Source organism: Vulpes vulpes, chromosome 16 (assembly GCF_048418805.1).
Source record: "Vulpes vulpes isolate BD-2025 chromosome 16, VulVul3, whole genome shotgun sequence".
Lineage (NCBI taxonomy): Eukaryota > Metazoa > Chordata > Mammalia > Carnivora > Canidae > Vulpes > Vulpes vulpes.
In genome coordinates, this window is record NC_132795.1 from 30,309,347 (window position 1) to 30,336,887 (window position 27,541).

Here is a 27,541-nt window from a genome sequence, read left to right on the forward strand (position 1 = left end):
TCTTCTTACATGTGACATTAGTTTTATTTTTGAAGAAGAATGGTCTCACCTCTAGGAAATGCATTCTTTCAGGAGATCCATCCTGAAGTACGTAGAGAGCAAGTGTTATGATGATTGCATCTTTCAAATAGTTCAGAAGAAAATACAAACATGTGGATAAATATGGCAAATGTTAACAGTTGTAAATCTAGAAAGTGAGTATATGGGTAATCACAGTACTATTCTTTCAGCTTTCTTGTATGTTTAAAAATGTTCATAATAAATTATTTGGAAAAAATACAGAATATGAGCAATTGACATTAATAATTGATTAGCAAAATTTTTTTTAAAGTTGGAAAATAAAGTTGAGGAAATTTATAAAATAGAGAATAAAGGCAAAGAGATAGAGAATTACTCATATATATATATATACACACACACACACACGTGTATGTGTGTGTATATCTATCTCTATATACATCAATCCAAGAAGAGTTTCATAAAACAAATTTAAGAGAATACAGAGGAAATCAACTAAAAATAACTCAAAATATCTCAGAATTAAAAAACATAAATTTAAAATTCAAAAGGTTCAAGGAGTACTCAGCACAGTGATAAAATAAAATCTTCACCAAGACACATTATCATGAAATTCCAGAATAGTTAGGATAACAAAAAGGTACTGCAAGTTTCAAAAGAGAATAAACAAGTCAGATACAAAAAAGATCAAAAGACTTCATCATATAGCACTACTAGAAGCTACACCCAAAAAATAGTAATGCATTTAAAGTTCTGTAAGACAATTTTTTCCACACCAGAATCTTATATCCTGCTGCGTATAAGCAATCAGATGTACGTGATTTCAGACATACGAGGTCCAAAAAGCTTTAGATCTCATGTAGCATTTCTCAGGAAACTACTGGAGGATATGCCTCACTAAAATAAGGATAAAACAGGAAAGAGAAAGACATTGGGATTCAGGAAACCAGATTCAACTCAAGAAAGATGTAAAATGAATCCCCAGATGATGGTGGATCACTGGAAAGTGGCTGTGTATGAGGCATAGAGAATGACCAAAGCAGGGTAGAGCAGGTCAGAAGCCTCTACTGAGGTGACTTGAAGAAAATAAAAATGATAGACTACATAATGTGCATAAATGTACTCAGAAGCAAATTAGACAAATGGGCAGATTTGGGGGATAAATGAATGACAGATGTGAAAACCCCAAAGGAAAAAAAAACACAGAAAATATATTTGATCTTGGAATAGGAAAAGATTCTTTACAAAAACCTGTTATTTGTTTAAAGTTGTTAGATTCTACAAGTAGTAATAACAATATTTGCCCTATAGAGCAAAAAGAAAAAGAAAAAAGAAAAAAGAAAAAAAGAAAGAAAGAAAAGTATATGGGAGAAAATTAAACCCACCTAAAATTCTATTACTTAGAGAAAACATTCAACAAACAATTACTGAACGCCAACTATATGCCTTGCCCTATTTTAGCATTTGGGATTCTGTAGTGACTAAAATAAATTCCTGTTTTCATAAAGTTTACATTGTGGTGAGTAGAGACAAACCATTAAACATGGATTAGGTCAGTAGTAAAAAGAAAAATAAAGTAGGATAAGTAGGATAGAGTAATAAATAAAAAAGGAGGAATGAGCTATGTTTTATAGAATGACTGACTAGGGAAGTAATTTCTGATAAAAGGATATTCCGGCAGGAGGTTCAATTATGTGAGTCAATAAACAATGTAAATATCTGGAGAAAGAATATTCTAAAAACACACACACACACACACACACACAACTGGAAAGACCCTGGGGGAAAGAGCATGGCTGACACTTTGAAGGGACATCAGGGGCCAGTGTAATAGCTCCAGGGACAAAATATGGAATCAGAGATAGAATGTTAAAACCAGAGAGATGGAAGTTGGGGGATGGGAGGCATTCATAACATAAATTTTGTAGGGCATGGTAAGAACTCTTGATTTTACTCTAACAAAGCCACTGGAAGTTGTATATAGAGAAATGACTTAACCTCTGTAGTTAAAGGATTGCTCTGAAGCAAAAGTGGAATTAAGAGGTCAGTTAAGAGGCTTTTCAAAAATAATTTCGGTTAGCAAACAGTGCAATATTAGTTTCAGGTGTACGATACGGTAATTCAACAATTCCATATACCACCCAGTCCTCATCACAAGTGCACTTCTTAATCCCCATCACCTATTTAAATCCATCCCCTTGGCCCCCTGCCCTCTGGGAACCATCAATTTCTTTTTCATAATTAGAATCTGTTTCTTGTCTTTTTCTCTTTGCCTGTTTTGTTTCTTAAATTCCACATGTGATTGAAATCATATGGTATTTGTTGTTCTCGGACTTGTTTTGCTTAGCATTATACTCTCTAGCTCCATCCATGTCCTTGCAAATGGAAAGATTTCATCCTTTTTAAGGCTGAATAATATTCATTGTATACATACATTACTTCTTTATACATTCATCCATCAATGGACACCTGGGCTGCTTCCAGATCTTGGCTATTATGAATCACACTGCTATAAACAAAGGGGTGCGCGTATCCTTTTGGATTAGTGTTTTTGTATTCTCTGGGTAAATATGTAGTAGTGGAACTACTGGATTATATGGTATATCTATTTTTAACTTTTTGAGGAACCACCATACTGTTTTCCACAGTGGCTGTACCAGTTTGCATTTCTGGTGAGGCGACCTGGGGGTATATGAAGAACCTTCCAGAGATACCCTGAATTGTACCAGATGGCTGTAGAAGGGATGCTTTTCTCAAACTTCTACTCAGCCAACCCCCTCTGCTCGCCATCACAGGCAGCTCAGCTCACTGGACATCCACACCATCAATGGGCACTCCAGAAACGCCTACACACCACAGATTGTGTGTGGCAACTCAGATGAGGAGCACGTCCTCCCTGAGCTGCTGAAGGGGGCTTTTACATCAGCAAGATTGTGGGCAAATGGCATCTGGGCATGGATTCGATGAGTGGTTTGGATCTCCCAACTGTCACTTTGGACCTTATGACAACAGGGCCAGGCCCAACATTCCTGTGTATAGGGACTGGGAGACGGTGGGCAGATATTATGAGGAATTTCCAATTAACCTGAAGACTGGAGAAGCCAACCTCACCCAGGTGTACTAACTCGCAGGAAGCCCTGGATTTCATTAAGCAGCAGCATGCACCCTTCTTTGCCCCTGTTCATACTTTTAAACACCTACAGTGAAGGAGTGTTTCTTTTTCTCCATATCCTTGCTGACACCTGTTGTTTCTTGTGTTGATTTCAGCCATTCTGACATGTGTAAGGTGAAATTTCATAGTAGTTTTGATTTGCATTTCCCTGATGGTAAGTGATACACATCTCTTAATTTGTTGGTTAGCCATCTGTATGTCTTCTTTGGGAAAATGTCTATTCACGTCTTTTGCCCATTTTTATGGGATTATTTGGGTTTTTTTGGGGGGTATTAGGTCATAGAAGTTCTTTATATATTCTGGAAACTAACCCCTTATAGGATAGGTCATTTGCAAATATCCTCCCCCATTCAGTAGGTCATCTTTTAGTTTTGTTGTTTCCTTTGCTGTGCAGAAGATTTTTACTGTGATGTAGTTCAAATAGTTTATTTTTGCTTTTGTTGCTTTGTCTCTGGAGAGAGATCTAGAAAACTATTGCTTCAGCCAATGTCCGATAAATTACAGCCTGTGTTCTTTTTTAGGATTTTTATGGTTTCAGGTCTCATATTTTAGGTCCTTCATCCATTTTAATTTTATTTTTGTGTGTGGTATAAGAAAATGGCCCCATTTCATTCTTCTGCATGTAGTTGCCCTGTTTTCCCAACACCATTTACTGGAGACTATCTTTTTCCCATTGGATATTCTTGCCTTCCTTGTCAAAGATTAACTGATTATGTAAAATGGATTAATTTCTGGACTTCCTATTCTGTTCCATTAATCTATGTGCCTATTTCTGTGCCAGTACTATTTTGATCACTACAGATTTATAGTGTATTTTGAAGCCCAGAGTTGTGGTTGCCTCCAGCTTTGCTTTTCAAGACTGCTTTGGCTATTCTGGGTCTTTTGTGGTTCATACAAATTTTAGAATTGTTTGTTCTAGTTCTGTGAAAAATGCTGTTGGTATTTTGATAGGGATTGCACTGAATGTGTAGATTGCTTTGTATACAGTATAGACATTTTAACAATTTCAGTCTCGGGCAGCCCTGGTGGCTCAGTGGTTTAGCGCCGCCCTCAGCCCAGGGCCTGATCCTGGAGACCTGGGATTGAGTCCCACGTCGGGGTCCCTGCATGGAGCTGCTTCTCCCTCTGCCTGTGTCTCTGCCTCTCTCTCTCTCTCTCTGTCTCCCATGAATGAATAAAAAAAAATTTTTTTAGTCTCTGAGCATGGAATGTCTTTTCATTTCCTTGTATCATCTTCAGTTTCTTTCATTAATGCTTTATAGTTTACAGAGCATAGGTCTTTCATCTCTTTGGTTAGGTTTATTCCTAGATGTCTTATTATTTTTGGTGCAACTATAAATGTGATTGTTTTCTTAATTTCTCTTTCAGCTGCTTCATTATTGGATGCATAGACATGTAACAGAAGGGTACCTGCCTGGGTGGCTCAGTCAGTGGACTGACTCTTGGTTTTGGCTTAGGCCACGATCTCAGGGTTATGAGTTTGAGCCCTATGAGGGGCTCCACATTCAGCGTGGAATCCACTTGTGATTCTTTTCTCCTCTGCTCCTTTTTTCTTCTGCTCCTCCCCTTGCCCTGGCTCAGGCTCTAAAAAAAAAATAAATAAAATATTACAGAAAAAAAAAAAAAAAGGAATGCAACAGATTTCTGTACGTTGATTTTGTATCCTGCGACTTTACAGATTTTTTTTCTCAGTTTTTTGGTGGTCTTTTGGGTTTTCTATATATTGCATTATATCATCTACAAGTAGTTAAAGTTTTACTTCTTTCTTACCAACCTGGATGACTTTTATTTCTTTTAGTTGTCTGATTGCTGTGGCTAGGACTTTTAGTACTATGCTCAATAAAAGTGGTGAGAGTGGACATCCTTGTCTTGCTCCTGACAATAGGGGAAAAGCTGTTTTTCCTCATGAAGGATGATGTTAGCTGTAGGCTTTTCATGTCTGGCCTTATCTTGAGGTATATTTCCTTTGAACCTACTTTGTTGAGGATTTTTATCATGAATGGATGTTGTAATACTTGTCAAATGTTTTTCTGCTTCCATTGAAATGATCATATAGTTCTTATCCTTCCTCTTATTGATGTGATGTATCACACTGATTGATTTGAGAATACTGAATCACCATTACAACCCAGGAATAAATCCCATTTGATCCTGGTCAATGATTTTTTTTTTAAATGTATTGCTGGACCTGGTTTGCTAGTATTTTGTTGAGGATTTTTAGATCTATATTCATCAGGGATATATTGGCCTATAGTTCTCTTTCTTTTTGTGGTGTCTTTATCTGGTTCTGTATCAGGTAATGCTGGCCTCACAAAATGAATATGGAAGCCTTCCTTCCTTTTCTATTTCTTGGAATAGCTTGAAAAGAATAAGTATTAACTCTTCCTTAAATGCTTGATAGGACAGCCTGTGAAGTCATCTGGTCCTGGACTTTTGTGTCAGAAATTTTTTATTACTGATTCATTTTCTCTGCTGGTTATTTGTCTCTTCAAATTTTTAATTTCTGCCTGTTTTGGTTTTTGGTTGTTTATGTTTCTAGAAATGTATCCATTTCTTCTAGGTTGTCCAACTTGTTGACATAGTTTTTCCATAATATTCTCTGATAATTGTATTTGTTATCCTGGTCATTGTTCCTCCTCTCCCATTTGTGATTTTATTTGACTCCTTTACTTTTTTTTCTTGAGAAGTCTGGCTGGGGTGATCAATTTTATTGAGTTTTTCAAAGAATCAGCTAGTGGTTTCATTGATCTGTTCTACTGTTTTTTTTAGTTTCTATGTCATTTATTTATGTTCTCATCTTTATTATTTCCTTCCTTTTGCTGGTTCGGGGTTCTGTTTGTTTTTCTTTTTCTGGTCTCTTTAGGTGAAAAGTTAGGTTGCTTATTTGAGATTTTTCTTGCTTTTAGGCCTGTATTGCTATAAACTTCCCTTTTGTTATAACCCAATGATTTGGGGCCATTGTGTTTTCATTTTCACTTGTTTACATGTACTTCTTATTTCTCCTTTTATTTCCTGGTTGATCCATTTATTGTTTAGTAGTATAGTATGTAACCTCCATGTATTTGAGGTCTTTTCATATTTTGCTTGTGGTTTACTTCTAGTTTCAGTGTTGTGGTCAGAAAAGATGTGTGGTATGACTTCGATCTTAAATTTGTTGAGGCTTATGTTGTGGGCTAATATGAAATCTATTCTGGAGAATGTTCCATGAGCACTTGTAAAGAATGTGAATTCTGCTGTTTTAGGATGGAATGTTCTGAATATATCTGTTAAATCCATCTGTTCCAGTGTATCATTCAAAGCTGTTTTTTCCTTGTTGATTTTTGTTTAGACGATCTCTCCATTATGTAAGTGGGGTGTTAAAGTCCTCTACTATTATTGTATTATTATTGATTAGTTCTTTTGTATTTGTTATTAACTATTTGATGTATTTGAGTACTCCTATGGGAAGCTTTTTAAATAACCTAGGTGAAAGATGATGGCAGCTATTAAGACTTTATTGTAATTCCCTCTAGTCTTTTCTCGTGCATTTTAGTGTATGTATAATTAATGTAATTGGGATTAAAAGTTGTGCACAGTGCAGTACCATGCTTATATATAAAATTAAAATCTTTCATGTAATTTAAAATCTTCATAAAAGGTAAAAATTCTGGATCTAACAAATATTTTTTTTGGTTCCTTATATTCTTGTAAGTTTATTTAAATGTTAAATGATATACAGAAACTCTGAATAAAAAATTTGAAAAAATTGTAACTGAAATGGTCAGAAATAAAGAAATGTTTAAACAAATCATCTTTACATGCTGAAATACTGTATAGCTATTAAAAACAACACCTAAAATTATTTTTAACATGAGATAATGCTTATATAATTGAACATACAAAAAAAAAGAATAAGATTATATACACCAAATATTCTCATCTATGTAAAGTATATATAAAAAACACTGGAAGGAAATATATAAAAATATTATTTCTGGATGGTGAGATTATAGGTATTTTTTTGTTGTATTCTGCACTCTTCAAATTTTCTATAGCATTAATTTTATAATTTAAAAAAGTTTCATACTAACAAAGTTAAACACACAGAATTGAAAGATATGAATTCAAATATCTTATATGATACTAATCAGCTTCTTAATCTTTTAGATGTCCATTTTCTCACTTTGAAAATGAAGATAATAGTTTTATCTTCAAGGAATGACTCTGAAAATTATATGCATGAGTTATGCTCTCAACTCAGCATAATTCCTAACATATTCAACACTTAATATTTTAAACAAATATGAAAATATGATGGTCTGAGAATTCATATTTCAAGTAAAATGCAAACTCTCTTATGAAGACCTATTTCAAAAAAAGTGAAAAATTTCATTTGCTCTTTCACTCTGTTCCTTCTTATCTACAATCCAACTGAAATTGGAGAAAAATAGATCACTCTAAAATTAATATAAAAGGAAAACCAAATTGCTACCTTCTTTCCTTGGGGCAACTGTGTATCTAAAGTCCCCCCTAATACTGGAAAGAAATTTTCAAATTTTGCTGTAAAAAACTCTCTTACTAAATATAAATGCTAGAAAGGGATCATTTAAGCCCCCATTTGTTCAAAAAGATGCTGAATGAAAAGTGATTAAAGCACAATTTCCCATAGCTGATGAGAGCTTGAAAGTTTATATATAGTACTGACTCAATTTAACAAATAATTATCAATTGACTATAGATTGGTATGGAAGCATTTTTTAAAATCAAAAAAAATTTTTTTAAGATTTTATTTATTTGACAGAGCGAGCGAGAGAGAGAGCATAAGCAGGGAGAGCAGCAGAGGAAGAGGGTGAAGCAGGCTCTTCACTGAGCAGGGAGCCCAATGTGGGGCTAGATCCGGGGACGCTGGGATCATGACCTGAGCCAAAGGCATATGCTTAGCTAGCTGTCTGTGCCACCAGGGCACCCCTGGAAGCACTTTTAATATAATAAATACATAAACTTTTAATAGTGGCCAAGGATTCAAAGTAATTGTAGACTTTAGACATTGAAAACAAAAGATAAGAATTTCCTTTAACTACAGGAATCTAAAATTACCTTATCTGCTACAGATTTTTTTCCCCATAATGATGAATTTCAGATTTTGCTGTGTGGGGGCAGTTAGGGAAATGGTGAATATCAGTTGCATGCTAACTATGTAATTCTCACTATATCCTTTATTCATTTAGTCCCTGAGGTAAACATCCTCATTATCATACTTTCAAAATAAAATAATAAAGTTAAAAATATTTCTAGGGATCCCTGGGTGGCGCAGCGGTTTGGCGCCTGCCTTTGGCCCAGGGCGCGATCCTGGAGACCCGGGATCGAATCCCACATCAGGCTCCCGGTGCATGGAGCCTGCTTCTCCCTCTGCCTGTGTCTCTGCCTCTCTCTCTTTCTCTCTGTATGACTATCATAAATAAATAAAATTAAAAAAAAATTAAAAAAAAATATTTCTATAAGCAGCCTCATACAAATGGAAACCTGAGACACTGTGTACTTGCAAATAAACCACTGACTTCCTAGGAAATACAACTGCAGCTGTCCCTAGCTTCAAAAGACTAAAAATCCAGATTTAGAGGAAAAATAAATTATAAAATAACTGTATTACACAATGTATCTCACTCTTACCAAACACTTTATCAAATTTTCTTTTAGCTGGGAACTTCCATCCTGAATTTAAGTATTTATTTGTAAATCTTACTAGTTGGTGATAGAGTTTTAAAATCAGAGAGGCCTACTTAACCTCATCCTTCTCTTTTGGATAAAAAAAGTGACAGAGATACATAAGTGCAGATTTTGGTACCAATAAATGAAAAAAACCTTTATAGTGCTTTGATGTCTATGATCTTGTTTCATCTGAATAATTCTATCAGACGATAGCAGTATTCTTTTCCCCATTTTTTAAGTGAACACTTGAGGTTCAAAGAAGATAAACGACTTCCCAAAGGTCACCGAACTAGGAAGTACCAAAGCCATAATTTGAACACAGGTCTTTTCATTCTCAACAGTATTTTTGTGTAGTATACAAAATCATCTGTTCTGTGCCACATTTTCTCTCAAGGTAGGTTGTATAAATATAAGGATTAGAGGCCAAAGTCCACTGATGTTAATAACTGCACAACCATTTATAAAACCATTCCTTACTTTCAAATATCTTTTCCCCAAAGTGACTTTAAAAAACAGGTTCTATCCTCAACATAGCCAAGATGACTCATTAGGAAATTGTTTTTGCATTTCAATTAAGGAACCCAGTTAGGTCATCTTTTCCCATTCTGTGTTAACAGCTTTAATGTAGTCAGAGATGACTAAAAGAAACAAATATTTTGTCTTTATAAAAAGTATAATTTTAACCATAATTCTGTAAGCAACTCTGTAGAATATCAGCATGGTGGAAAGAGATATGAACCAAGAGTAAAGAGATCTGCCAAGGACAAACCTTAAACAGGCTGTGCTTTATCGGCAAAATACTAATGACCTATGGTATTTCTGTGAGAATTACATCAACATGTATATCATGGCAATTTGTACGGTAGCAAGCACTATATAAATGTAAGATAACAGAATTATTGATTTGCTCATGTATTTCCTAATGTAGATACTAATCACTATTCAACCAAAATATATAAACGTATGTTAAGCTATAGAAGTTACTAAGAATTATACATAAATCAAAGAAAGCAAATTTTGAATACTTTTTTCACTCCTACCTATTGCTTATATAAAATTTTTACGTATGAAGAATGACTATAAAATGCTGTTTACTTTGTACAAATCATACACATAATCAGTTTTATTACTTATCATCTGAAGTCTATCTTTATAGGCAATGTGTCATCTCTTTTCCCAATATAGAATATTCTAATAATTTGAATTAATCTAATGTTTACATGTAAAAGGCATTCAAATATTTACTGACTCTAAAGGTATAACGGACTAATGTTAACTATTAATTCTTAAAGAACTAAAATATAATGAATGCAATACACTTAATACAAACTATAATAAAAAAATTTAATGATAAAAACTTCTCTTCATATTCTTCCTTTGCTCTAAGAATTATCTTTATGTATATAAATTATTGTGCAGTATTTTAATAGTAATTCAGCTAAGGCTAGTGGTTAGGAAATTAATTTATAAATGTGTTTATCATAAGTTAATACATGCAATCATATTATTTTCCATATTGTTCATATTATTTTGGATTAATTTTATCAGCCTACATAATATACTACAATAATTAAAATTAAGCCTAGTAACATATTCAGTATTAAGGTTTTTAGATCTTTCAAGGAAAACTGTGCAGTAGAATATATAGTTATATAAGGTTTACAGCTATCTTGCTCAACTTTTACTTGTTGATCCTCCATTTATAAATGTTTCCAATTTTTCTTATAATTCAGATTCTTAAAAAACTTATTTTACAGTATCTTCTAATATCTATCCTGTTAAACCATACTACTTCCTCCCTTCCCCATCTCCCAAATGTTAGTTTCTTTCTCTTCAGTTTCTCTCATTATCTCCTTAAGAGATAATTAACAAAGAATCATTTTTTATTTAATGTAAAAACAAGGAAAAGGGAAGAAAATACATGCTGCCAAGATATTCAGGAAAACTGAGAGCTTTCCTATTACTAGTCCTCCCTATTAACTAAATTCAAACAAAAATTTGAGGTCATGAAAAAAAAAGAGAGCAAAAGAAAAAAAATCCACTGAAGTATGGAGTTTTTCATGACTGACTAGAAAAGGATAATTCTGATACCTATTACTTACAGAAAGTGTTTATGCCTATACATGTTTAAGAGCATGTTTATAAGCACCCATGCAATACTTTTAATAGTGACAGTACATACCAGTTGACATATTGAATACAAAGCTTTAAGGAAAAAATAAAAGAAAAAGCTCTATGAGAAATTTCTAACTATGTGACTATCATATAGAAACATTTCAGATTTTTGCATTATAAAAAAAGACTTTTTAGATTAGAAAAGCAAGGAATTACCAAGAATTTCCCGGTGATTTTCTGAATTCTTCATTTGTAATTATACCAAACTTCTTAATTTTCATATTAAGCCTCTGAAAATGAATAAAATTATTGTATAAGTTTAAGAAATTGTAGTAACGTTGGAAATAAAACATAACTAAAGATAACAATATACGTAGTAAAAATTCTCAGGGAAAAAGAAAAGATAAAATAATTAAGAACATTCAGACATCAAATGTCTATATAATTTGTGAAGAATAAAGAGTAAAGAAAGATAAGATTTGTAACATGATGATTAATATAATCTCCTAGGCTTCAAAGAAACATAAAGATGGAAAGTTTGCTCTATCAGATACTAAAATTTCTTATATAGCAATAATTATAAAAAATTTGGTTCTGATAAAAAAATAGACTCAACAATGTTAATAACAAAAATTAACAATAATTCATTTATTGGGCATACAGTATGAGTCAGTATGTTAAATGGTATATGTATTTTATTCATATTTACATTTGATTTGACTCATATTTAGCTCTTGCAAAAAATATTATTAGATAAAGAAAAGTGCAGAGGTTAAGGAATTTAGTCAAGAGTATAGAGCTAACATGCTTGAATGCATAGTAACTTAGCATATGATCAAGACAGCATTTCAGGTAAACATGGATTATTTATTAAGTTTGAGAGACAACTGGCTAACATTTTAGAAAAAAGTAGATATCCATATCACTTTTCATACCAAATACATTTTCATAGTTAAAGATTTTCATTAAAAATGTAAAAGTATCAGGGGGCTCCTGGGTGGCTCAGTGGGTTAAGCATCTGACTTTTGCTCAAGGTGCTGCTCTCAAGGTCTAGGATCTAGCCCTGCATCTGGGTCCCTGCTCAGCAAGGAGTCTGCTTGTCCCTCTCCCTCTGCCCCTCCCCTGCTTGTGTTTTCTCTCTCAAATAAATATAATCTTAAAAATATAATTTTTAAGTATCAGAAGAAAGTAATAACAATTTATATAATTTTTAATTGTGATTATTTGCATTAGGATATCAAGAGAAAAAAAAAACTACCCCTTAAAAGGCCTCTAATATATTTGGTTACATAAAATCCAAAACATCTACATGGTAAAACACACCACCACCAAGTTAAATATACCTAATAAACTAGTAATATTGTTTTCAACATGTAGAACAAAGTTTTACTCTCTCCAACATAGGAGTTTCACAAATAATAAAACTACTGATACTCTAAATAGAAAAAAAAAACTGGTGAAAAAAACAGAATAGGGTATTTACAAGAGAAGAAACAGAATGCTCAATTAACATATGAAAATATTTTCAACTTTACTAGTAATCAATAAAATGCATACTAAAATAATAGGAAGGTATTTTGCATGCCTGATGAGCAAAGATAACTGGTACTGGCAAAGGTGTGATAAAATCTCCACTGACAATTATTCCTGATATGAGAGTTAACTACCACCATCTTTTATGGGGGTAAATGTGGTGATATATAAAATAGCTTTTTGAAAAAGTCATATTCTTAGATGTAAAAATTTCACATCTTATGAATTTATCCTAAGCAAATAAACTAACAGGCATACATTTTTGTAAAAATGTTTGTGGGCTACATTGTTTATAATGTAGAGAAATAACTGGAAGCAAACAAAAATCCAACTCAATACTGCTTAAATAAGTTCAAGCAAATCCATATGATACACTAGGCTATGATTAAGATGGTGAGACAAATCTATAAATACTGATATGAAAATGTGTTCATGATTACTGATAAGTAAAGGAAGACATAGACTACCATGTTTAACACTATCCTAATTTCATGAATACTGTATATGTACACAGAAAATAAAAAGACTAAAAGAACAGAAATGAGGTCTGGTAGAAATTTATATAAACTTTTCCCTTGTTTTGAATTTCCACTTCATCTAAAATAAATAGCAATCCAAATAAATTAATCTAAAAAACAAATAGGTGGTTAAAAAGTATAGAAGCAAATACAGATAATACTTTTATGATAACAGGTTAGAAAGGAGAGAGAATGAAGGTGATAGCCAAGAGGGTAATAAATGAATAAAAAAGACTGTAGACACACGGATAACAGGGATAAGAAAGGGTAATAGTTAAAGGAAAACACACACAGCTTGGACCATAGAAAAAATATATCAAAATTATTATAAAACAGGTTTGAATCCATGGTCAAAGACCCTTGAACAAATTATCGATCAAGAATGGATGGTCAATAACTGCTTATTATCCCACTTCTGACAATACAGTCACCAATGATCTCAATGAAAATAAATAATGTGGTGGCTTAGGAAACATGTTAGTACTTCCCAAGAATCTATATGAATATTTCATATTCAGTGAATATGAAACAGAATGATTAAGCTGATACATAGGAAAGTACCCTGTAAATCGCTCAGATTTACAGCAATGATACTACTAATCTGTAATAACTGAGTCAACGAAGTTAGCTCAGAATGAAAACTGGCTTATGAAAACTATGTAAGAAACTTTTTAGATATGCTTAGAGTAAGAAGATGAACCAAAAAAGTCTGTTTGTTTCAGATGATTAACTGAGGAAGGTGACATAGACAACACAGACCAGCTTCTATTCTGCCTCCTTTTCCTTGCCATATTAAAAAAAAAATTCAAATTGGAAAAGGTACAATATGCAAAACTGACACTGCAGATATGATGTAGATACATTACAGAGTCCTATAAATTCCCTGAATTAAATTCTCCAAGTAAAACACAGATCGTTCTGACATGAAATATATGTGATAATAAAACACTGGGAGCTCAGCTAGATTCCCTAAGCCTCGGAAGCAGGGTTTTATAATATATATATAATATATATTAATATATATTATATATATATATATATATATATATAAGCCCCAGTTCTCCACAAAGAAAAATCAATAAATTGTATCACCTAGAACTAATATAGCTTTCATGTTCATGGATTCATGGGCATTGAATCATGACCTAATTGAGAAGAATATCCGGATTTCTTGGAACACTACATGACTGAAGTCTAAAGGAAGTCTCCATTCCTTACAACCAGAAATAAAGTACTCCAGAGGCTAGATAGACATGAAGAAAATGAGGAAAAGCAGCTGAAATCTATTCTTCTTCTACAAGCAATTAAAATGTTTCCCCAAAGTACTGAATGATACACATCACTCTGTGGTCCTCACTACTCCATTCCCATCAGCTCCTATCTTTACTTCCCCCTATCCTGTTGGATCTCATATCTATCTCATTCTATTAATGATTCTCCCTCTTCTGCACCTTTACCCATTCTTCTCTACATCTCTTTTCTAATATATAAACATGTCCAAAGGGTTTTTTTTTTTTTTTTTTTTTTTACGTATGTAAAAAAAATTCTCGGGATCCCTGGGTGGCGCAGCGGTTTGGCGCCTGCCTTTGGCCCAGGGCACGATCCTGGAGACCCGAGATCGAATCCCACATCAGGCTCCCGGTGCATGGAGCCTGCTTCTCCCTCCGCCTGTGTCTCTGCCTCTCTCTCTCTCTCTCTGTGACTATCATAAAAAAAATAAATAAATAAATAAAAATAAAAAAAAATTCTCACTTGGCTTCATATCCCACTTTGGCTTCACCCTCTCATTATATTATACTTTATGTGTACACTCTTCTCTGTTTCCTCATGAATTTCTCAACTCACTATAAGATACCTTTTGTTTCTGCTCTACTGACTATGCTCTTGGTAAGTTCCCCAATGATCTCTAAACTGCTAAAACTAAAGAATATTTTGTGATCCTTGTTTTATTTTGACCTCTCTTAAACATTCAATACTGACTTTTCCCTCCTTCCTGAAATTATCATTTCCCTTGGCTTCTAAGACCACTATTGCTCACCTCCCCTGCCTAGATAAAATCTCTTTGGCTGCCTCTTCTCAATAATCTTTATGGGCTCATCCTGTTCCTTAAAATAATAGTGCTATCAGGATTCCATTATTATTTTCCAAATAAATGTATAAATACATGCAATTCTAAATCTTCTTCCTCTTAGTATGCTCTCTGAATAACTTCTCTATATCAGAGACTTCACCTATACTATTATTACAAGTCTGCATTTCCAGCTCTATCCTCTGTTCTGAGCCATATACAGAGCTTACTATATATCTCAATGTGGATGATCCTTAGGCACTTCAGAGGAATAAATCAAAACAAAAACAGAGTATAACTTTCAAGTTAGTACAAAACAAACAAAAAAATTCCACTGGAACGAGAAGTGAAAGCATCCATTATCACAGTGAAAGGTTTTAACATCCTCTTTTAGTACTCAACAACTAATAAAAAATGTTCATGGATGTTTGTGTTAATAACACAATTAATGAGCTTGATCTGACCTAATGAAAGGGTGTTTGTGTGTAAATCTGTGCTCAACAAATGATACTCTTTTCAAAAACATTTACAATAGATTTATTTTTAAAAACTAGGGATCCCTGGGTGGCGCAGCGGTTTGGCGCCTGCCTTTGACCCAGGGCGCGATCCTGGAGACCCGGGATCGAGTCCCACGTCGGGCTCCCGGTGCATGGAGCCTGCTTCTCCCTCTGCCTGTGTCTCTGCCTCTCTCTCTCTCTCTCTGTGTGTGACTATCATAAAAAAAAAAAAAAAAAAAAAAACAAACTATATTAGAAACTGTGTACTAACTCTGAGACAACCAGTGAAACAGAATAGGGAATTCAAAAATCAGTGGAGAAAGGATGTACCTCGGTAACAATAAATATCTCAGGGTAACTGAAAACTGATAATCTATATGATACAAAAATATTTGAATATATACAAAATAAATTCTAGATGAATTCGATCTTTAACCGTAACAATGTTGAACTTTATCTGAACCCTGTGTTCCCTGAAAGTAATGGTAGTTGAAAACTCCCTCCACCTTTTTGTGTTCCCAGAACTATGAAGGACTACTCAGCTCTAACATATTCCTAGATATGACCCACTCCTACCCTTCCTCAGTGATCGTAACCTCCTTGTTTATCTGCCCTTATAAAATTCAAGTCCCCTTCTTTTGAAATGTTCCTTTTTTTTTTCTTTTGAGATGTTCCTAATGATTACTGTCACTACTGCAATACCCTCAATAAAATAATCTTCATTGTCTGGTACCTCTGACAAGTAGGAAAAGCAAAGTAGAAACATTGTTAAAAGAAAATGTGAGAAAAATCTTGGTAGCACTGGGGCAAGTAAGAATTTCTGGACTAAAATGGATAAACTTCAAAAAGTTTTAAGGGCAGCCCGAGTGGTTCAGCGGTTTGGCGCTGCCTTTGGCCCAGGGTGTGATCCTGGAGACCCGGGATCCAGCCTGCTTCTCCCTCTGCCTGGGTCTCTACATCTATCTCATGAATAAATAAATAAAAATCTTTAAAAAAAGTTTTAAGTGAAAAAACCCTGCATTTATAGATTCATATACAGTTTAAAAGTATGTGTGCATATGTGTGTAATTAAGGATTCAAGCCTATGTGACAAAAATTTATTAAACTATGGACAAAAAAGGATACATATCAACTTTAGAACAGCTACTATATTGTGAGAGAGGGAGGTGAATAGCATGGGAGATGGGAGGAAGTTTTGTTGGATACATAGCTCCCTTTTAAAAGTGATTTACAACAAAATTTCAAATAGCTTGGGAATTTTGTCAAAATACAGATGAGATTCAATAGGACTGGGCCTGGGGGTGGTACTGAGATTCTTATTCTTATTCTTTTCTAATAAACTCCCAGGTGATGTTAATGCTGCTGAGCCATGTACCACACTTTAGATCCCTGAATTTAAGGAAAATACGCTTTAGTAAGCCCAGAGGGTGAGCATAAGATAGTCTATTATTTTCTGGTAAGTCTGAATTAGTCCATAATAAATATAAAGTTGAAGAGAATTTCTACCAGCCTAACTGAAGTGCCACCAGGCAATAGTAAATAAACCCCCTCTCAACTGTATACACATACAGCCTAAGGCTGTTCTCATTTTGTGATATATACAATACTATTTACACAGACATGTATGAAATACAAGGAAATCACTTGAGATTCTAAAAGAATGTCAGGACAGTAGCATTCTTATAAAATTATTTTATTAATTGAACAGAATTATTAATAAAATCACCAATAAATTATTAATAATTAATTAGTGGTAAAATTTTACTTTCTTGTCATTTGTTCCCTAAAAATTGACAAACTTCTTAGTTAATTTAATCCTAACCTCTTCATCTGTCATTGATGAAATACTCCTGAGGGACACTTTTGAGGTGTTCTTACACTATAAAAAAAATGGAATATAACAGCATTAATTCAGATTAACATTTAGAATATAATAGTTCAGATTAATATGCAAAGTAACATAAGTGAAGTACTTCACAAAAAATAGAAAAAACTCTGCTTCATGAATGGATATTTTCTGTATTTGAAGAAGCTAGGTTAGCAAGTTTTCATCACTTAAGAACAGAATAAGGGGTCTCTAAAGGCCAGAGCTTTGGTATAATTTGTTCTCTGCTATTTCATCTAAACATTTAAGCATCTAAAACACTCCTGGTGGGCAGCCCGGGTGGCTCAGCGGTTTAGCATCTGCCATCAGCCCAGGGCCTGATCCTGGAGACCCGGGATTGAGTCCCACATCAGGTTCCAATGTACCAGGATATTGCAAAGCCTATAAAAGATAAAAGACGGCCTTGCCCTTCAGGTGTCAAAATCTAGTAGGGATGACAGAGACATAATTAATTTATATTGTATACATTATAAAATTATAATTGAAATAAAGAATAGTGACCTATTTAGAAATCTATACAATTTTATACAGTAGGAAAAAAGTATGGTCATGTAAAAAAAAAGAAAAGTATGTATTTAGAGAGAGGAACTATATATAAAGAAGTGTATAATGTGAAAGCAGGTGAGGTGGCATGGATGGTAAAATATGTACAAGACATACAATATGTACATTAAGGACAGAATGCTCCATTTGCTCAAGGAGACCAAGAGTTAATTATCAAGAATTAACATTAATTTTGACGTAAGGCAGAGAGAGGATGTGAACATAGAAGCAGAGCAGCGCACACAAAGACGAGGAAGGCAACATAGAAGATGAATTATATACAACGTGTATGTCAAAGAAAAGATGGAAGCAGATGGAAAAATAGGTTTGTGATGATGCCTTTTTTTTTTTTAAGAAGTCCTCATTTTCATTTCAAGTCACCTACAAACTGAGCTTAAAATTCAGGCAAAGTCTAGTTTTCTAAATGCATTAACATATATGAAAGACTTAGAATAGTATCTAGTAAAGAGTAAGTTTTGAATGAATTTTAACTATTTTATTATTACTCTAAACCATTGGAGAGCTTTAGTCCCTACTCTCACTTTTCTACTTCATTCAATTCTGAGTTCCAAAGAAGATGTGGTAAAATCTCTGGGATAAATATAACTTCTAAATTCTTCAACACTGTCACCCAATTAAAGCATTTTGTTGAAATAAAGATAAAGTTTTTCAAAACAAGGAGAAGCTGGAATAAGCTTTTGTCAATTAAATTGTTGATTTGCCCCAGGAATATGTAAAACATACCCACCCCAAGTAGGTATTACAGTGACAATGGTTTCAGATCTGCCTTAGAAAGATACTTTTGTCATTGAGACTTGATGCAATCTGTTTCTAAAATGGAGTTAGGAGTAAGAGAAGAATTTGAGAAGGATAAAGAAATTAAAAAGTTTTCCAGAATTGCCTGAGCTGGAACTTCAAAATGTTCATATTCTTTTCTTTGAAGAATTAGAGATAATCAGACTAAAAATATCCATGTACTACAGCAAGCGTCAAAGAAAAAGTAAATTATATTTAACTACATAGGAGTCTTCTTTAGCTTAGTAGAACATTAACTGTAAATTCACAGGATCAAATTATTGTCAGCATCTAATGACTACGATACTGTCATGATGAGTAACTCACCAAAAATGATGTATATTTGTTAGGTGTACAATGACAGATTAAACATTTTAAAAATACTTCGTTTAAAAAAAAAACAATAAAACAAAGGAAGGAAGCAAGCAAGCAGGTAGGGGCAGGTGGGCAAAAAAATAAAATACTTTGTTTTTTAACTATAATACTCTCTTAAGAAATAGGTGAAAAGAGATAAGGGATGGGAACTAGTATTCACTGAATATCTACTGTGTCCTAGGTATCGTACTAGTTGCTTTATGTTTTCCCTCATTTTGTCTTTATAAAAAATTGGCAAAGTAAATACTATCCCCATTCCACACAGAGGTGGCACACAGAAGTTAACAATCTATCATAAGAGAGCTCGTAAAGGATAAAGCTGGACTTTAATCCTGAAGCTTTCCAACTCCAAGGCCCATAGTCTTACATCATACTGTACTAATGATTCTTAAATATAGGACACTGATGTCTTATATTTGACTAAAAGTCATAAATTTTAAAGAAATTTATATATTTCACTGACATATCATGTGCTTCTTTTGAACTACCATCTTCACTTATAGTTTGTTTCTTCCTCCTTTGGGGAAAAGAAAAATGTAATATTAGGACCAATCTTAACATATATGAGAGTAGGCACTTTTTCCCCAAAATGTATATCCCTAGGTTGCCTGAAATAAAATAATTTAGAGATTAATTTCAGGGCAACTGATTCATCTTAAAATATAAATATCCTAAGTCATTGACATCATAGTTTCCCCCCCCCCCTTTATGACAGAATGTATCTTTTTATCCTTCAGATTGATATAAATTCCTTTCAATCTAATTCATTTTAACACTTGGCCAAGATCAATCAAATTAAGAAAAAGGAAGTGTAATTCGTGGTTGGGAAAGAAAGAACAAACAAGAGGTTATCTGGAAATATTTAGGCCCCTGTGGAACGCAGGAGAAAGTATAGAGACAGCAATAAGAACACAGAACCCACAAAGTCTACAGAGGATAACAAAATATACACATTCCCTCAGGCAAAACATCAGAATATTTGCTGTTATGAAAATCAAGACAAATTAAATAAACCTAAAGCATCTTTTTGTCCACATGCACCATAAACTCAACGTTCTTGTTAAGTATGGTTTGAGCATTGTCCAAAGTCACTAAATGAACACATTTTACGGCAAATATTAGAATGGAAAATAAAAATATATACTTTAAAATTTACTTTGACTGAATTTAAGTTTAGAAATAACATATTTTTATACATCAAGAATGTCAAATTTTTCTTCAAACTCTTCTAAAGAAACTTCTATGCTGAATGAACACAATGAACATAAGATGACTAAGACCCTTAGACATAACACAAATGGAATTTTAGCAGTGTGATTTTTTTCAACTCACCTTCCTTATTCCTTCCAATTCATTTTCAACATGTTTTAAACTAATATTCCTAATGCACCATTCGGATTATGTTATTTTCCTGCTTAAAACCCTTTAGCTGCTGTTACTAATGTTGAAAATCTTTAACCTGCTATCCAGCACTCTAGAAAATTGGTTTCCAAATGAATTTCTAATCTTATTTCTTGTGACTCTCCTTTGGATGGAGAGTAAGAGCAGTATTGGTTAGTCAATATTTGCACATTAGGAATTAAAGGGAAAAAGTGCTAAATAATTCAAATATACAGAGAATTACAGACTGCCTTCTGCGTTAGGCACCATGCTAGGTAAGAAAGATAAGCAGAAGTAAAACTATACATAAGAAAAATTACACTACTTAGTGACTTTAATACTAAGTCATTGAATGAATTAAAAACACAAGTGCTAGGGTTTAGGATTTATGTCACTGTTTTGGAAGAAAAAAGAGAGAAGAAAAAAGGAGGAAGGAGGAGGAGGAAGGAGGAGGAGGAAGGAGGAGGAGGAAGGAGGAGGAGGAGGAGAAGGGAGGAGGAGGAGGAAGGAGGAGGAGGAGGAGGAGGAGAAGGGAGGAGGAGGAGGAGGAGGAGGAGGAGGAGGAGGAGAAGGAGGAGGAGGAGGAGAAGGAGGAGGAGGAGGAGAAGGAGGAGGAGGAGGAGAAGGAGGAGGAGAAGAAGAAGGAGAAGAAGAAGGAGAAGAAGAAGAAGAATAAGAAGAAGAAGAAGAAGAAGACGACGACGACGACGACGACGACGACTGTCCAGGCACTGGGATTGAGAATCCTATAAGGTATGAGTGAGAAGGAGAAAATGAAGGAAGAACTTTGTGGTGATCCAGCACAGATTCCCTCCAAACCTAGGGCTTCTTCCTTTCTTCCTATTGACTCTGGCTGTTGCTCTCCACCCAGAGAACATTTTCATCTGATCTTTTTCTGTATTCTTTCACTTTCTCTTTCTTTTACTATTTAATTTGAATGTCTTTTTCTATGTCAATGGTTTTGATCTCATTTTTGTTCTTTAATTGTAATCCACTGCAAACCTTTTTTGGAAATAAACAGTGTTCAAGTCACCCTTTCTGTACCGTTTCAACTTTCTTTTCCTTCAAAAAAAATCAAACAAACCAATTAAAAAAATGTACCTGAACAGACATTTTTCCAAAGAAGACACACAAATGCTCACATGTACATGAAAAGATATGCTCAACATCATTAATCATCAGAAAAATGTAAATAAAAACCACAATGACATATCACTTCACACGTTAGAATGGTTATTGTCAAACAGACAAGAAATATAAGCATAGGCAAGGATATGAAGAAAAGGGAACCCTTGTATACTGTTCATGGGAATGTAAATCGGTAATACCACCATGTAAAACTATATAGAGGGTTCTTAAAAAAATAAAAATAAACTATGATATGGTCCAGCAATCAATCTCCATTTCAAGTATTTATCAAGAAAAAAAAAAAAAAACACTACCCATAAAAAAAAAAAAACACCAAACACTAGTTTGAAAAGATATATGCACCCCCATATTCACTGTAGCATTATTTACAATAGCCAAAATATGGAAACAACCTACATGCCTACTGATGAATGGATAAAAAACTATATATATATACATATATATATATATATGAATATTATTTAGCCATAGAAAACATTTGTGACATATGCTATTTGCAACAACATAGGTAGACCTACAGGGTATGATGCCAAGGGAAATAGTCAATCTCTGATCTCTTACATGTAGACTCTAAAAAACAAACTGATACAGATTGTAAATTGGTGGTCATAGAGGCTGGGGGTGGGTGAACTATGTTTTTTAAGTTTAAATAAATTAAATAAAAAATTTTAAAAAATACACTCCATGTAATATAACCTTTGATGGAGAGATATAAAAATATTTTGTTAAAAATGGTGTGAAAAAAATGAACAAAAACATGCAAACAAAAAAATTCCCAGCCCTCCAGCCCAGCTGCCCAATGTTCCTCAAAAGCTGATCACCCCTCTGGTGTGGCTTTCTTTTATTCTGAACCTCTCTGCATTTTTATTCTTCTCTATCAGGGGTATTTGTGGACTACTCTCTTTAATGGACCAAACCTTCCTTCCCGAAGGCAGAGATTGCGCTTTATTTAATTTTGAATCTCTCCGTGTCTTAAATTCCCCACTGTGGTTTTTGAGAGATGTTTGGTAAAAATGGAGTGAATAAATTTGAGTAAGTTTTCAAGTGTCACTAAAATCATTCTTTATGAAAGAGGTAAAAAGCCCAGAGGAGACTGCCCTTAAGAAACTATTATTGGAGGGTGGGGGGTGAGGGCAATATCTAGACAAACCATAGCATGAATCAAATATAAAACAAAAGTTAATATTCAATAAAAATTATTAGTCTCTTTCTCCCTCATAGTTTGATCCATGGATAGATGACAACATGGAGGGTGAGACTAGAACATTCTAGTGATTATGTGGAAGAGTTGAAAATCAGATCTTCAAATCATCCTCAAATGTAATATTATCTCCAGTCTCAAAAGCATGATCATAAAACAACTTAAAAAGAAATTTTTTAATGCTAGACGTTATGAGAAGAAAATAAAATGCAGGGCTCCTGGGTGGCTGAGTTGGTTAGCCATCTTCTTGATTTCAGTTCAGGTCATCATTTCAGCTCAGGTCATGGAATTGAGCCCCAACTTGGGGCTCTACACTCAGTGAGGAGTCTGCTTCTCTCCCTCTCTTTTTGCCCCTCCTCTCTGCTCACACACACTCTAAAATAATCTTTTTTAAAAAGGAAAAAAATGCTAGACATTTCATAAATTTATATTAAAAAAAGACTACATTTTTGTAGGAAAATTTCAGATAAATTTGTGACTTTTATGGTGATCATTTTCTCAAAGATCATATGACATTTTAGTAATAAACCTTCTCAAACTGGCATGATGTAAGTGTTCTATTTTTCTATCTCTGTATAATAATGTCAAAACTTAGTGGTTCAACAATTTATCTTTCATGGTCATGGAGATTGATGAGCTCAGCTGGGCAGCTCTCACTGAGGGTATTTCATAGTCATAACAGATGGCAACTAAGGCTAAAGTCATCTGAAGGCATCTTCCCTTGATCTCTGGCATCTGAGTTCAGGATGGCTGAACAACTGGGAACAGTAGCCAAGCAGCTTTCTCCACCTAGGTAGCTTGTGATTTCTTTTAAGAGACTCAAGGTAGAATGACTTCTTACGAGGTGACTGACTTACCCTGAGAAATTATTTCAAGAGAGACAGGAGGAAAGCTGCAAAGCTCCCAGGACTTCATCATGGAAGGCATATAGTGTCACTTCTGTTATAATCTAATGTTCAAAATGACCACAAACTAGCCCAGACTCAAGGAAGTAGAGGAAAAGTTTCCACCTCTTAATGGGGGAATGTCTGGGGGGTACAAGAAGGTAAGAATAAATGGTAGCCATTCTGGAGTTGGCTACCTCAGTAACATTCTCAAGAATAATAAATCCAACATTTTTCTTTTAAGATTTATTTATTTTTTAGAAAGAAAGAGTGCATGCGAGGGGCGGAAAGAGAGGGACAGAAGCAGATTCCCTGCTGAGTGGAGCCCAATGCAGGGCTCTAGGGTTCAATCTCAGAACCCTGAGATCATGACCTGAATCAAAATCAAAAGTCAGAGGCTCAAATGACTGAGCTACCCAGGTGTCCCTAAATCCAACTTCTTATATAAAGAATGGTGTCCCATAGGAAAACTCAAATATAACTTCCCAATGAAAACTAACAACAGAGAACCATAAACAGACTCATAATTCTGATGATTTGATTTTCAGTATGTTTATATTAAAAATGTATCTGTATTCTATTTTAAGAACCTAGTATTTGGTCAAAGGATTATGTGCACTCTTGTTAACCCAATGTGGTTTCCAAACCAATAGAGATGTTGGAAATGCAGAATGCCAGATCCTACCTCAGAACTACTGAATCCGACGTGTTTTATCAAGATGCCCAAGAAGTTCATATGCACATAACAGTTTTGGTAAGTGGGGACTTTGACCATGTTCACACACTAGTATACACAGGGTATCCTCAAACCTCTCATCTGAAAAAACCTAGAAAACATGAAGTAGCCTTCTTCCGACTTTGAAGCAGAGAAGTACTGCATTTAATTTTGGTTTTAAGCAGAAAAAATAGCTAAAATTGGACTGTCCCTATAGAATCTTTGATAAGTTAGAAACTACATGTGTGGAGTAGAATTCTTGTTTATATCTGAGACATCAAGGATCATCACCATGTAAGTGGGAACATGACTATGACAATTTTTTATAGACCGAGAGAAGCTAAGAAGACAGACCTCCCAAAATGCAAAGAACTTGAAAATAGATAAGTACCTTATGTACATTTAGCTATTTATATATAAAGACACATGGAAATGTTTTTTGCTATTACTATTAGTGAATTACTTAAAATATATTTTTGGGCAGGACAACATCACTCTCTTGCAAGTTAACTTGTTGTTATTCACCAATGTCTTTGGATAAAATGAAAGCAAAGTTAAAACCAAAAATGTCCTTTTTAAATAAATAAAATTAACTTTTGAGAGCATACCATTTTCTTCCAAAAATATGTTCAATCCATTCACAATTTCTTGCTTCCTTCTTCTTAACTCATCACTCATTTCTATGATCTAAATTATAAAACATAAAATGCCTACGAGAAAGTTAAAAATCAAATCAATTCAACATTAAAGGTAATTTTTAATTTGCCAGCCATTATTTTGTCTTGCTAAGCATCTGAATGTAAATATTATCTAGGAAATCATATCTGAATATTGAAGTCTTTTATAAATAAAACTATTACATTTAAGGAACAGCTACAAACTTTAGGCTGGTTTCCAAAAGGTCCCAGATACAAGCCTAGATTATGACGTAAACATCTGATTTAATAATTTAAGAAGATAATGAAAGATTTTCCTAGTCTGTGAGAAGTCAAAAGGATTAGCTGCAAATATATGGACTTCTTAGCAGGGGCGGGGCAAACGAGCCTCCATTCTTGTAGTAACCTGTTATCACCATAAGTTAGCCAAGTGAGAGACTTCTTTTCCACTTTGATTCTATTACAGCGTCATCTCAGAGGATCTAAACTGAAAACCCCAAAGGCTATGGGTGCCTCAATATCTGTCAAAGAGATTCTATTTGTTACCACCGAGCCTTTATCTCTTTCCCTTTGGATCAAACTGTCTGAATTCTTACCTCACCCGCTAACTTCCTCTATCTGTTTTTAACTTGGCTAGAGTCTTCCAAACCTTACTGCTATGTCCTGGCCTAAAAGCTTTAATGGCTTTCCACAGTCTTCATGATAAAACTTCCCAACTCCTTAGTGGCCTGAGACCTTCGTGAACAAGGTACTGTCTGTTCTGATCCCATCAACATTCACTCTTCAAGATCCAATGGTGTCGATTTCTAGATTCATTGGGATTCGTGGAGTCATCGGGATTCCTGGATTCATCACTGCTGGGACGCATGCTATTGCACCTTCCTGAAATACCCTTCTTCCCTTTCTTCTCGCAGGTAATTCCTTATCAAGGCTCAGCTTTCTAGAGTCTTCCACAGGTTCCCCCAAGTCAGAGTGGTGCCTCCTTGTGCTTCCAGAGCACATACTACATGTCCTCGTCGCATTCACCACGTTTCCCTGCAAGGAATGTCTTCTTTGTGGCCTGCGCTCAGCACTGTGACACTCCGTGAATGTCACCGGATAAACGAAGAGATGATCGCTCGGCTGAAGCAGACATGGAGGGCTTTGTTTCAGGGGTTTCTAGTCCAATCTGAGTAGAGTAGGAGAAATCTAACCCCCCCAGCCCCACCCCTGACACCGATTAGTCTCAAAGATTTTATGGGACAAATGGCATCATCAGAGGAGACTAAATATGGTCAAGAGTAATGTAGTAACGATCAGCTGAAAGGAGGTTATTGCAGGTCCTGCTAATGAATACTCAAGACAAGACAAGACAAGGGAGAGACCAAAGTAGAGTCCGAAGCGAGGGTGCACTCGGGGGTCCAGTTGGCAGCTTCACTGCAGGGAGGAGGGAACCATGAGCTCGAAGCCGCGGGTGTGGGATCGCGGGGGAGTTCTGGTGTGAGCACGGGCGGTGGCTCCGACGTGGTAACCACGGGGACAGGACCTCAAAACCTGGACAAACGGCCTTGACATCCGTCTGTGGCGGCCTGAGGAGGAACACGCGGAGGAAACCGTCCCGGGGCAGCCGCGAGCGCTGGAAACAGCGGAGATCTCCAAGATGACAGGGGTTCAGGCAGAAGGGCATCGACCGGAGGTCGCCGACGGAGGAGGCAGCGGCGCGGCCCTCACGGCTCGTCCTCGTCAAGGAGCGTCAGGCGCCCGCAGGTCATTTCTTGGCTGGGCGGGGAGGCGGGCTCGCAACCCCGCGACTTACCTTTGTTCTGCGTAAGGACGTTGGGAACAGAAGGGGCGGAGCAACGGCTCGTCCGTGGGCCCGAGGCGGATCCCCAAGCGCTCGTGTGTGTGACTCGGCGGCTCTGGGGCGCAGGGGGCACCCCCGGGGCACCAACTCCCCCTCCCCGCCCCCCCGCCGCCGGCCACGATCAACGCGGCGACTCGAATTCACCTCACGAACCTCGGCCGACAGCTGGCGGCCCCACAGACACGGCGCGTCCACCCTTTTGCTGGAGCCCCGGCCACCGCCTCCGGGTGGGAGCCCCGGGGCCCTGACGGGCCGCAACACCCCGCCACGCGGGCCGGGCCGGGTCCCGGGCTCTCGGAGGGCCCACCCTGGGGCCGGCTGGGCCCCGACCCACAAGAAAAGCGCGCGACGCAGGTGGACCCCTCGGCCTCCCTCGCCTCCCCTCGCCCTTCCGGCCCAGGGCCCCCTCCCGGAGCTGCAGCGGCCGTTACCTCCATCCCCGGCGCTGGGGCTTCGCCGTCACCGGCTCCAGCCATTCTGCGCAGTCACTACGGCGGCTGCAAGGG

At 35.7% G+C, this 27,541-nt stretch overlaps 1 long non-coding RNA gene across 1 annotated transcript; it reads right to left on the reverse strand.

Moving 5' to 3' along the window:
* Nucleotides 1–8: 8 nt before the first annotated feature.
* Nucleotides 9–27,527, reverse strand: LOC140595829 (uncharacterized). The gene is made up of 3 exons (XR_011997711.1): nt 27,467–27,527; nt 11,210–11,283; nt 9–4,774 (listed from the first exon to the last, which is right to left on the reverse strand). It is a non-coding gene; the product is annotated as an uncharacterized lncRNA (long non-coding RNA).
* Between the last annotated feature and the right edge of the window lie 14 nt (nt 27,528–27,541).